The following is a 13,749-nucleotide window of genomic DNA, read 5'->3' on the forward strand; positions in this document are numbered from 1 at the left end:
CTGAACCATTAATACCTTGGGAATATTAAAAGTAATTAATTTGACAATTCCAGGGAGGGGAGGAGCAGGAACGTGGCTGCACTGAGGGCTAAATCCTTCCGATTATCAGGTGGTCTTTTTTCTCACTGCTTTTAGATAGTTACAGAGACACAAGTTCTTGTTTTTACTTGGTTTTCTATTTCCTCAGCACTGGTAGGTAGTCTGTGATAGTCAAGTGATTCTAGATGATATGAAGAACTCCAGTGTGTGGAATTGGTTTCACTGAGTAATCTCCGAAAGGAAGCCAATCCCAATCCATAAATTACCAGAACAGCAGGGAAGTGTTGGGAGGGGAAAGCTCACCCTTTTGGACTCCCACATTCCAATGGTGCTTAGGCAGAGGAACAAAAACAAAGGCGGTGTAGATTAACTACTTTTCCTTATTTAAAAAAAAAATCCTACAGACTTAATCTGTTTAATGCCAGATGTGTTTCATCGTGTTTTCTTAAGTGTTGCAGCTGAAAACAGAAGAGAATTCAGCCTTAGGTATCCTTTTTTTTCTGTCTTCCTTCTGCCATGTTTTTGCTTGTAAGTCACCACCTGAGCAGTCCAAATTAAAAATAATAAAATGGACTTAAATGGTTTGTTTCCAGGTGTGAAGTAGATCTGCAGTTTGAGAGATGGCTTTTGTACACAATAGGCTACTGATGGTTCAGTCTGAAAGCCATATTTTATTTTTTATTTGCTCTGTAGCAAAAAGGGAAAGGCAAAACCAGATGTGGTGAGTGATTTCAGGGGTCCAGTTCAGCCTGGTACTGCAGACTTGTAAATTCAGGTGTGTAACCCTGACCTGTAGGTTGTCAGGCTGACATTTACAAAACTGTTCAACAAAACGCAAATCTGAAGCACAACTCTGAATTGCAAGACTACTAAATGAATACGTCTCAGAAACCGGAGTTTAAGTGCAGAAGACAGAGATGTGTGCACATAGATATATTCTGGTCTTGTAGTAATATTTTAAACCTTCCCTGATCTATCGATTCTGATATAATTTAGTAACAAAATAACAGAATTTGAATCTAGTCTTTCTGTTTGATATTTTTATCAGAGTAAGTGTCAGGGTTGACAGCAAGCTTAGCAGGGTTGCCAGCAGCCTAGCATTTATCGACGAAGCAGTGGACATAAACCGGATTACAGTATACCCCTGAAAGGAGGAGAACACAGCATGCAGAGGAATGTGGGCAACTTTCAGAAAGGAAGAAGATGGAAAACAGAAATGGACTTCCTGTACTTTCTGCAAGTCAGGATGACTCGACAAAAACTGTGTTTACTATTTTGCAACCAATCCTGGTGTGTGTATACATGAAAGTACCAGTAGCAGGTTGACATGTGGATGACCTGATGGCCTGATTTATGTATACCAATAGAAAGCGACATGTGTGTGGCCTGATCTATGAAGGCACCAATAGAAAGTTAACATGTGTGATGTGTGAAAAGTATAAATGTTTGCAACCTGTTACAATAAAGTGATTGCAGCCTTCTTGTAATCCTGTCCCTACTTTGGAAGATGATTCTATGTCGCATTGGCTGTCCCCGACTTTAACAACGACAAGTAAGAAATTTATAGTTGTTTACTATCTCTTCTTATCCTATGGTCAGGATGAAAGGGAAGAATATGCATAATATTTGCATTTGAAAAGACGCAAGAAATCTGCAAAGAATTGTAGTTGTTCTGCATCAGAGAAGATAGGATAAGGATCATCATCAAGCCCATACAGAGCATAACTATATTCATTAAAATAAATATAAATATAATTCATTAAAATAAATATAATAAAAGCTGATTTTTCAAAACAGTTATGAATACTTGTTCAGTGTTCTTGGGTTCTTTTTTTTGAAGTAAGCAGGTTGTTGAAAGATCTGGGGTGAGTATTTAAACATAGAATGATTAGAACTACACAAGATTCCAAGAAATCCACTGGTGAAAGTGATAACTTTACATTAATGCTGATTAGCAGGAAACTCTTTAGGATGAAATTAATTAACATGGAAATTGCAGACACAGCTAGATTACAAAAGAGGATAAGCTAGAAACTCAGCTGGTACAAATCACTACACCATCATTGAAATCCAAACCTAGCTCAGTGGTTGCTGGAGGACATCCAGATCCTGATTCCAAAGTGCCTTATAGAATTTGTGCTGTGCCTTTTTAATGGTGCCAGTGAAAATTACAGTGTTCTTGTAATCAAATTATTAATGAGAATACAACATAATTAATGGACTATGTGCAAACCATGGAGTTGTTTTTTTTTCTCTTTTCATTACAATTTTTGTGTTTAATTCAGATAACAATAGACATTTTTAAAAGGACATATTGTTTTGCAAAAGTGTCCTAGTTAGAACAGCTGGGACCGATTCATCACTGGATGGGTGTAGCCCAAAACTGTGTATTCTATGGCCCTCCATGCCATTTCCCAGAAACTGTTGTCGGGGGGGGGAGGGGCCTGCGAGGTGGGGGGATGTCCCTGTCCTCAAACCCTTTTATGGAATTCCCTACTCTGAGCATCCTCATACCCTTTTATGGAATTCCCCACTCTGAGGGAAGGATTCACCATTCCTTTTATGGAATTCCCCGCTCTGAGGGAAGGATTGACCATTCCTGCCTGAACTGGAGAATATATAAACCTGGAGTTTCAGAACTTTTCACCACTCGTGGGATCCAGAGGAAGACTGCAGCTCACCGCTCTCAAACAGACTGAGACCACCACCCTCAAACTGGACTGCAATCACCACTTTTGACCAGACTGCAACAGCTCTCCCACCAGCAGGTTTTTCCCCCTTCTCCCTTTACTCTGGACTCGGGGGGCGGCCCAAGGAACACCACTTTGTTCATGCCCCAGGGTGCTGGGTTATACATTTGGGTTTGTGGGTTAAGACCAATTGTTTGTCTGTATAATTGTACTTATTGTACTATTTTAATAAATTGTTATTCTGACTTATAATCTCTCTTTTTAGTTGAGTTCATTTCCCCTGCTGGTTAACTTTTAAACCAGCACATTTTGGCGCCCAATATGGGGCAGAGAGAGAGAAGTCAGAATCACAATTTCATTTTAAGCATTTGTCTATTTGGATATAGAAACTCCCTGGTCACCATGTTGTTTGATGCATTCACATGGATGTTGTATTTGAACCTGTTCATATTTCCACAGATGGGGTACTATTTGCCTGTTTTGATGCTCTCTTTAAGACCAGGGAGAGGGATCCAAATTGCTTTATTAGTATATTATGTTTATGTCATTCTAACATCAGAAGCAATGAGTTTCATTGTAAATGTATATTCAGTCCTGTTTGCCTGTCCTGGTTTGGGTTGCTACCTCTGGGGCCTCATTAAAAATCGTACCCAGCCCTTTGGGGGAACAGGGGGGGATGGTTGTTTCCAGCCTCTCACCTCCTTCTTCCCCTTCAGGCCTGTTACAACAGTTTTTGGAAATGTTGAGTTCCCTTTTGATGTTAAGGACAGTATAATGTTATTGTTAGTGTTGCTCTGTCTGCTCTGTACTGTGTACACCATGTTTAGGGTCAGAACAGGGCCTTCTAGGGAGGTTGTTTGGACGCCTGCCCTGGGAGTGGATAATGCTGAGTGGCACGGGAAGTGGGAGGACATCGGCCAGTATTTGGAGAAGTTTTCTCCTCCAGTGATCTGGAAATTCACCCCTGAACAACTGCAGGATCCTGTTAGCATGATAAGACTGGTAAAGGGAAAATATTCTGGCAGCTCCAGAGATGGCCAGCTCACAGCAACCTGCTGGGCCCTGGCCACTGCCTACCAGACACTACTTGACATGGTACAGCACTGTCAGGGGGAGGAGAGAAGGAGCAAATCCACAGGCACCGTGTCCACACAAACCATCGAGGAGCCAGAAGAACAACCGAAACCAATAGCAGTCGCCCCTGTCCAGAAAAGGAAATCAAAGACTAAATCAGTCCGTATAGCAAATGATGACGAAGAAACAGGACTCTCACATCCACCGGAAGAGACGGAGCCAGAAATAATCACTCAGTCCCTATCCCTGGGTGAGCTACGTGAGCTCCGGAGAGAGTTCACACGACAGGCGAACGAGTCCATTCTGACCTGGCTGCTCCAAATCTGGGATGCCGCAACTAATGATACAATCCTAGATGGGAGTGATGCCAGACAGCTGGGGTCCCTGTCTCGAGATGTAGTCATTGATCAGGGGATTGGAAGGAGGCAGGAGACTCTCAGCCTCTGGTGGCGACTGTTGTGCAGTGTGAGGGAGAGATACCTTTGCAAGGAGGACCTCCACGTACAGCAAGGACAGTGGAACACGATGGAACAAGGTATTTGGTGCTTAAGAGAATTAGCTGTACTGGAGATAATCTTTTCAGAGGATGAAAGATTCCCTAGAAGTCCAGATGGTGTACAGTGCACCTCCCAGATGTGGTTAAAGTTTGCACGACTCGGGCCAGAAATGTATTCCCGCTACTTAGCAACGCTGCAATGGAGGGAGGGAGAGGACAAGGTGGGAGCATTGGTTAGTAAACTCAGGATCTATGAAGACACTGTCACTGCCCCATTACGAGCCCACGTCTCATCTGTGGAAACCAAACTGGCTGAACATGTCCGAAGCCTGGAAGAGAATATTGAAGAGGGACACCAGAAGTTAAGGGAAGAAATTAAGGAAGGGATGTTCCATATCTCGCCAGGACAAACAAGAGTCTCTGCTATTAGGAGCCAGCGTCCCCCAGCTAAGGAGAGAAGGTACACTCCACGTGGCGATCTATGGTTTTACCTCCGTGAGCACAGAGAAGATATGAGGAAGTGGGATGGGAAACCCACCCCTTCCTTAGCAGCCCGGGTACGTGAACTGAAAAGAGGAACAAGTACCACAAGGAACTCTTCAAGGGTAAACGCTGCTCCAGTCTCTCGTGGGCAAGACTCCAGACGGTACAGGAATGATGATACGTCTGATCCTCTTGAAGGGACCTCCAGGTCATACCCACAAGAAGAGCACAATGAGTACCATGACCAGGACTAGGGGTGCCCTGCCTCTAGCCAGGTAGAGGAGAGGGACAATCGAGTCTATTGGACAGTGTGGATTCGGTGGCCTGGCACATCAGAGCCACAAAGGTATAAGGCCTTAGTGGACACTGGCGCACAATGTACTTTAATGCCATCAAGATACGTAGGGGCAGAATCCATCTCCATTTCTGGGGTGACAGGGGGATCCCAACAGCTGACTGTACTGGAAGCTGAAGTGAGCCTGACTGGGAAGGAATGGCACAGACACCCCATCGTGACTGGCCCAGAGGCCCCGTGCATCCTTGGCATAGATTACCTGAGGAGTGGGTATTTCAAAGACCCAAAAGGACTTCGTTGGGCTTTTGGTATAGCTGCTGTGGAGACGGAGGAAATTAGACAGTTGAACACCTTGCCTGGTCTCTCAGAGGACCCCTCTGCTGTGGGACTGCTGAAGGTTGAAGAACAATTGGTACCGATAGCCACAGCAACAGTGCACCGTCGGCAATACCGCACCGACCGAGACTCTGTGACCCCTATACATAAGATGATCCGTGACCTGGAGACCCAGGGGGTGGTCAGCAAGACTCGCTCACCCTTTAATAGCCCTATATGGCCAGTGCGTAAGTCCAGCGGAGAGTGGAGGCTGACGGTGGATTACCGTGGACTCAATGAAGTCACACCACCCCTGAGTGCTGCTGTGCCGGACATGCTGGAGCTCCAGTATGAGCTGGAGTCCAAGGAAGCCAAGTGGTATGCCACCATTGACATTGCCAATGCCTTTTTCTCCATTCCTTTGGCAGCGGAGTGCAGGCCACAATTTGCTTTCACTTGGAGAGGTGTGCAGTACACCTGGAATCGACTGCCTCAGGGGTGGAAACACAGTCCCAGCATTTGCCATGGACTGATCCAGACTGCATTGGAAAAGGTTCCAGAGCACCTACAGTACATTGACGACATCACTGTATGGGGGAACACGGTGGGGGAAGTCTTCGAGAAAGGAGAGAAGACAATCCAGATTCTCCTAAGAGAGGGACCTTACCACATTACTCTGGTACATATAAGGGAGCTACAAAGAGGGTGGAGGATCTCTACTCACAAAGAGACACATGGAGACAACAAGGAGCAACACAAACAAGTAACCCTGGAGGGGTTTCATGTCAACACAAGAAAGAAATTTTTTACAGTAAGAACAAGTATTTGCTAGAACAACTTCCCCAGGGATGTGGTAGAGTCCCCATTGCTGGAGGTTTTCAAGATGCATTGGACAGGGTTCTGGATAATCTAAAAAGGCTCCCTGCCTTTCCACCAAAAAGTTGGACCACATGATCTTCCCAGGTCCCTTCCACCCTGGGCTGTTCCAAGGCCATATTTTTAAAGTAGAGGGTCACATTCATCACTCAGTTTTTCCAGGCTGTTTTCCAGTTCCATCACTCCCTTGCCCTGCTCAGCATAGAGCTGTATTAACACTGTGTAGATGCAACAGAGTGGAGAGATGGGAACAACTACCTGTACCTGAATGTAGAAAAAGCCTCCAGAACCTCCTCTTTTGTTAAACCTGGGGATGCAACCACCACCTCAGCAGTGCTCATCTTTCAGCATTGACTTGTCCTTCAACCTACAGTGAGTCATGTGCTGCTTTATGACTTAGATGCTCTTCCACAGGTTTTTGGTGTCTGTTGGTCAAGCTGCACTGAATTCAGTGTGAATTGACACAGCTATGGTCAGATTTACTGTCAATTCCCCAAATATGAGCACTGGAGAATTCCTGAACTATTTAATAGTTCAGAAGAAGTTTTGATGATATTTGTTGTTGGACATTGGCATATGTGGTTCTATTTTTGTCTCCATATTCCTGCAGAAGGTCATGTCACTGCCTAAAGCCTCTGGATTTCAGAGTAGAAAAAATCTGGGTTGTTCATATCCTCCTCGTGATGACCAAACACAACTTCTCAGCGTTTCTGCAGCTGCTGACACAGAGATTCAAGACAAAACCCTCTGTTGTCATTGAAATACAAAAGAAGAAGCTTCTCCCTATTGGAAAGTCTCCTCTATTTACCCTGAAGGGCTCTTCCTCTTCCTTTCTCAGCAGCAACAGCAAGAGGCACAGAAGGATAAAGGGATTTGGTTGGCTGCTTTGTCCGGCATTTTAATAACAGTTGTAAACAAGAGCTCTGCATGTTAATAATGCCTTTGCAATGGCAAGTCCTTGCTGAGGATGAAGAGCTGTGTCACTTGTGTTTACATCAAATTAATGGTATGGTGGGTTTTCATCTGCAGATGTGACCTCTGTGATTGTTCACCTCTCAGGGAGGTTTGTACTCACAAGGACAGTATCATTCTTGTCAGCAGACCAGAGTTTGTTCACACGTGAAAAAAATCCAAGCAAAATTGCTTCTTAAATTAACATTTTCCTTTTGGTCTCAGACCAAAGATTTAACTGTAATGGCCAGTAAGAACAAATTTGCTACCCCTTTACCTGGCAAGACAGGTGTAAAACACTACCACATCCAGAGAGCAAGGCACTAATTCCACTTCCACTGAGGAAATGTCTTTCAACTTTGGAAATGAAGAAGGATTTGCAGAAGCAGGTAAAGGAATTTCTGTGTAAGTTCTGTCAGTCTAAATCAGTGTGATGCTTGGAAGATTTTACAGGTTTGCACCTATGTTGGTGTTAGAAAAGTACGTAAGGTTCAGTGTAGAACTGTTTGCACAGCAGACCTGAGGCTGACAGTTAAGGGAGCATAAATGAAACAGCCCTTCCAATCCAAAAGGCTGATGAGAAATGTTGGTATTTCTCCTCTCCTCCATTGTTCACAGCATATTTTATGTGATTTCGGAATTGCAGCTCAAAGTTATGGCCAAATTAAGCCATGCAAAGGGTGATTGTACATATGTAATAGTGGAGGTCAATGTCAGTGTAGCTGTTTGATAATATAAAGAACTCTTTTATGGTACTTTTTAAGAGAACTGTTTTTTTCCTTTTCATTCTTAACTGCAAAGCCTCCTCCAGAATATACAGCAAACAGGTCATTTACACATTTACATTGTCTTTTCACAATAACAGAAAACTCCCCTTTTAATCAGCCTGAATTGCAAAATTCTCATCTGTATTCAGGAATTTCATTTAGTCTCTCCTGTAAACAAGGGATTTCTATGGAACAGGGTTGATAAAGGACAAACTGCAACTGGAAAGAGTGGAATTTATTAAGCATTACCATTATTCATCTCCCACTTTTTCCCACTTATTCAACCCACACTATCAAGCCTGAAGCTAATACGGTTCCTTGTTAAATGTTTCTGATGATTAGATATCCTTGTGCAAAGAGGGAATTGGGACTTAATGTTAGTATTTATGCATATAGCATTGTGTATGAACATTGCATATTCAAAAGGTAAAACAAATATAACCCACTACCTGTACAGTGTATGGAAGACGCTGCAATAACACAAATAGACTTCTCTCATCAGGCTCACAGGCAGGTTAAACAATACTGTGCTCGCAAATAGTCTGTTCTGACGTCTCTTGTGTTACTGAACCAGGAAAAGTTACCTATAGACACAGTAGGACCCTGAAAGTCTTTCCAAATACAAAACTGTCTCCAGGTGACACAAGTGACTACAGCAACCTCCAATAATGTAGTGGGGCATCCATGGCTGTTGTGTTTGATTTGTCATCAGGTGTATGGTTTTGTAATTAACAGAATCACAGAATGGTTTGGGTTGAAAGGGACCTTAAAGATCATCCTGTTCCAAGACCTCTGCCATGGGGACATCTTCTGCTAGACTAGGTGGATCAGAGCCCCATCCAGCCTTTGGCAGATACTAAAGGACAATTTTTTCTCAGTTTTTTATGAGTCAGATTTCCACACTCATATTCATGGGTGGGTCCAGTCTCACACAGAAGATTGCTGGGTTTATCACTCTTATCCTCACAACACAGCAGAGGTCCTATTTTGGATTGCTCTCATTCCTCTCAAGACCCCAGTGACTGTCTACTGCCTTTCCTCCCTCAGCCTGCTCTTCTCTGGAGGCTGCAGAACCGGTCTGTGCATGACCCTGACATGGGCAGGAGCCTGGATGGCAGGAAATGTGTTCAGTTGCTGAGTGGAAAAGAGTGCAGAACCTGACCAGCCCTGAGGGGTTAGACTGGAAAAAGGGATCAGTGACAACAACAAGCCCTAAATCTCAAAAGTTTCTTGACAAAAATGACAAGAGGCATGTCTTTGCCAAAGAGTTGGTTTACATACAAATCATGGGTAGTTCTATTGTTTTTGCTGACACACCAGCTTAACACAAGCCGGCATCAAGCCTGTACAAACTTAATCACTTGCAGTACATATGTACTTGCCTGTAAACGCAGCTGTAGCACATATATTCAGATGGGAGCACATGTTCTTCTGAACTTCTTTCCAGAGGTGACTTTTTTCTGCTCCTAGTATGGACAAAGCATGTACTTTCTTGAGACCTTAAAAAAAAGGGCAGCATTGTCAGCAAATAAGTCCTGGTATCCCTGAAGGTAAAAGTATTCCACATCGTGGATAAAGACATTAGTGCCCTCTCTATTTATTGTTGAAATTGTTAGTGTGTTAAGGATTTTCTTTGTCTTTTATAGGACTTCTTTTTCTTATTGCCAGAAATATTCTGATCTGCATATGAAATATTCAGTCCCTTAAATTCTTTCAACAGGTCACAGTTTCACACTGATCTGTGGCATAGATTAATAAATTATAGCTTTAAAAGCTTTTCTGTACTAGAAATTCTAATCATAATTCTATTATTTTAAGGGGATAAAGGTCTTCCTTTTTTGAAAAAAAAATGACAAAACCTATGGCGGGAAGAGATCCCAAGAAGTCACCTTCACTTTAAAAGAAATTCCACTGTAAATAAAGTATTCCTGATATTTATCTCACTGATAGCTATCAGAACAACATATGTGACCAGTCCTTGTGCCCGCATAAGGACACATGATCTCCTGTGATGCTCATCATGTCTGGATGGCTGCTTTTTTTGAGTCACAGGATAGTGTTTCCAAGGAAGTCCATAACAAGCTATTGGAAACAGTCTAGCCAGAAGCTTAGGGCACATCTGAGCTAATTTTTTTAAAAAACTTTCAATAACATCTATTTCACAGCCTCCTTGGCAGCCTATTAATGTTGTCCCAAACCCAGGCTCTTTCAGCTGCTGTGCAAGCAGTGGATCCACACACAGAGTTATCTGGTTTTATTTCAACCTGTGCAGAGATGGTGCAAGGAGGTGAATCCGCAGAGCCAGCACACCTCCAGTATGCCAGGGGCTCATTTGTACATCCTTCCAACTATAGAAAAACAGCATTTCCTGTTCCATAAGCTAAGTCCTCAGTCATCGGCTTTGCCTTCTCTTGTCTCCATTTGAAGATACCATGCACACTTGTTTTATTGTGCAGTGTGTGAGGAAGGGGCTTATGTGAGTAGGGGGTGATCATAGCCTGTGTCCTGAAAATATATCCACTAAACCAAGAAGATACTGATGTCTTCTGATACTACTTATCGTAGCATCACCATCCATGCGAGTTCCTTTGTGGAACTTCTCAAAAAAGGGCTTCTATCATTTTAGTGGTTACAAGAACTTGTTAATTCTCAGTTATCCACCATCCTTCTGGATTTTGGAACGTTTCAACATTTCTATCAATTGATCTTCATTCATCCACATGTTGCAGCAGTTACACTGGTATTGTTATCCACCACTGTTCCAGTTGGTTTGCCAACACACCGCCAAACAGAGCAGAGCTAGCTCAGAGTCCCTGTTTGCTTCTGTCAGGGATTAAGTTCAGTTGGAACTCCCTGAGCCGTCTGTGAGGGACTTCCAGTCTGACAGGGTATGGATTTAACCTTGCTGGGTTTGCTCCTGGTTTGTTCTACATTGAGTGGAGTCAATTCTCTTAGTGGGCCCTTGCAGTGGGTTATCACTGAACATGTGACTCCACTGTCTATCCAAAATCTATGGTTTCATTTCCCAGCTTTACTGGAACAGGGGGATCTGCTGTGCATGTCTTGATATTTTCCCCCAGTCCGCTGCCAAAATCTTCAAAAGTCTGCTAATTGCTTCAAAAAACACAAATCAACATTTATTTCAGTTTAAAAATTAAATTTATTGCACATTTCTACACCCACATTACCGATACATAAACATACAAAAGTAAATTTAAGTTTAAAAAATAAAATTTATTACAAATTGCTACACCTGTGCTGATTTATAAATACACAAATATCGATTTAAGTTTAAAAAAATTTATTAGATTTCTACAACTGTTCTATGTAAAAATATACAAATATTAACTGCAGTTAAAAAAGTTAATTTATTCCAGAGTACTACAACTGTACAGCCTATAAACTAATACAAAAATATCAATATACCTATCCAAATAACACCATACCTATAAGTAAATAAATATAATTATAAAACTATACAACTCTGCAGCTACAGAAACATAACTTCATACACATAACCATAACAATATAGATATAAATATAATTACATATTAAATATACTATATAAATACATATATAAATATACACATAGTGAACCTATATATAAATATACAAATATCAATATATCCATAGGCCTATAACTACATCAATATAATTAGACAGCTATACAACTCTATACATATTTAAATATAATGAAAATATAACAATATACCTACATATAGCAATATACCTACATATTACTAGATACATATATTAATATATGCATCTAAAAATCCATATACCTATAACTAGAATAATATAACTACATAGCTATACAACTGCACACATATGTAATTATAACTAAAATACAGATAGAAATATAACATACATATATAAATACAACTAGATACATACATAAATACAACTAGGTACATATATAACTAGATAAATATATAAATATACCTATACAAATATTCAATCTACATATGTAAATATCTATATACCTATAACTACCTAGGTATAACTATAACTATACACATCTCTAAATATAAGTATATACAGAGAGATCCCAGCCGCCCCATCTTCACAGGCTCTTCCTCGGTCTCTCCCTCCCATGCAGAGCAGCCCTCCTGGAGAGGTACAGATGGACATCTGGGAAACAAAGGGGATATGGAGTCAACATTGGTCCTCCTGTACATTTCCCTTGGCAGCAATTGCACTTCTATCAGGGATTACAAAATCTTAGATCCTACCGGGGAGGGTTAGAAAGAAAAAATCCCATGTTCTGAGGATTTTCAACAAGAAATAACTTGTCTATTTAGCTCTCACCTACTCATTCAATCCTCGTGCAATACCATCTAGCTTTGGCAGGAGACTTCCTGCCAGGTCTTCCTCCCCTCTGCACAAAACTCACAGGATACTCCCGCCAGCTGTCCCTGCACAGGACCGACCCATCGTGTCCCACGGACTCCCAGAGAGCTCCTTAAGCCTCCGCAGAGCTGGGCAGGGAGCAGGGACATCCCTGGGCAGGGCTGGGCCAGCTCCCCAGCGAAGAGTAAAGGTGTTCCCAGCGCAGCCCAGCCGAGACTGTCCTGCTGAGGGCAGAGCGGGACACACGGGAACAGCTCTCGGGCTGTGCCAGCAGATCTGCCTTCCCCAAGGACAACCCTGTCCAGCTCTGGGTGAGCTGAGCTGAGCTGAACCACCCCCAGCAAGGGCAGGGAGCCCTCCTGACTCGGGGTAGTGCCCATTTCCAACTCCAAACTACCCTCACATCCATTCCGTCTCACCAGCCCCAGTGGCCTCACCAAGGGTCTCAGGCAGCAGCAGCAGCAGGTCCCTGTTCAAGATGTGGTTGGTGGTCGTCAGCTTCTCTCTCTTGGCCCTCATCAGTCTCTTGCTGCTCACGAGGAATTCAGGGCAGTCCTGGCAAAAGTGGAGAGTCTGGAACATGTGCTGTGGCCCAGCAGGCTTGGACAGGCTTGGACCCCCCTGTGCTCCCCGTTGGTCCCCCACTATCCCCTCGGCCCCACCATGCCCTTGGCAAACCCAGAGCCCCCAAGTCCCCTCAGCTCCCCCAGTCCCTTCAGACCCCTCCACTTGCCTCAGACCCCATCATCATCTCAATGTCACAGGCCCCTTAGCCCCATCAACTGCCTCAGCCTTTGCCACTCCCTTATCCCCTCAGCTCTCACCATCCCCCCCAGCTCCCCCAGCCCCACTGTCCCCTCAGTGCCACCATCACCTCAGCATCACCGTCCCTTCAGCATCGCCGTCCCCTCAGCCCCCCCAGCCCCCTCAGCCTCACCATCCTCCAGCAGCTCCTTGGGGAGTGGTGCCTGGTGCCACCAGAAGGTCCCCCAGTCCCATGGGGGTGCGGGGGGCCGGGACCTGGGGCTGGAGCTGCTGCTCCCCCGGCCCGGCCACCAGCCCAGAGGCGGCACAGGGAGCGGGGACAGAGGCAGCATGGCGGGAAGAGTGAGGGATGGAAAAGGTAGCAGAGGTGAGAAAGCAGCCTATACCTATACAAATATCAATATACGTACCTAAACATCCATATACATCTAACTATGTAACTATATACATCTATAAATATAACTAGATGTAAAATTATATGTAGTGTGTATATATATAAATAAATATAATATATAAAAATAACTATATAAAGATGTAACGATACATATATAAATATAAATATGTACATCTATAAATAAAATAAATATAAATAAATAATATATATAATATTTTTAAAGAAATTAAAAATATTAAATTGTAAACAATATT

General features: G+C 43.1%; 1 long non-coding RNA gene across 1 annotated transcript; it reads right to left on the bottom strand.

Annotated features, from left to right (window-relative positions):
- Nucleotides 1–11,577: 11,577 nt before the first annotated feature.
- LOC113989382 lies at nt 11,578–13,567 on the bottom strand. Its single transcript, XR_003541245.2, has 3 exons — nt 13,274–13,567; nt 12,774–12,891; nt 11,578–12,117 (listed from the first exon to the last, which is right to left on the bottom strand). It is a non-coding gene; the product is annotated as an uncharacterized LOC113989382 (long non-coding RNA).
- Between the last annotated feature and the right edge of the window lie 182 nt (nt 13,568–13,749).

Source organism: Pipra filicauda, unplaced genomic scaffold (assembly GCF_003945595.2).
Source record: "Pipra filicauda isolate LSUMZ 115617 unplaced genomic scaffold, ASM394559v2 scaffold440_size556015_pilon, whole genome shotgun sequence".
Taxonomy (NCBI): domain Eukaryota; kingdom Metazoa; phylum Chordata; class Aves; order Passeriformes; family Pipridae; genus Pipra; species Pipra filicauda.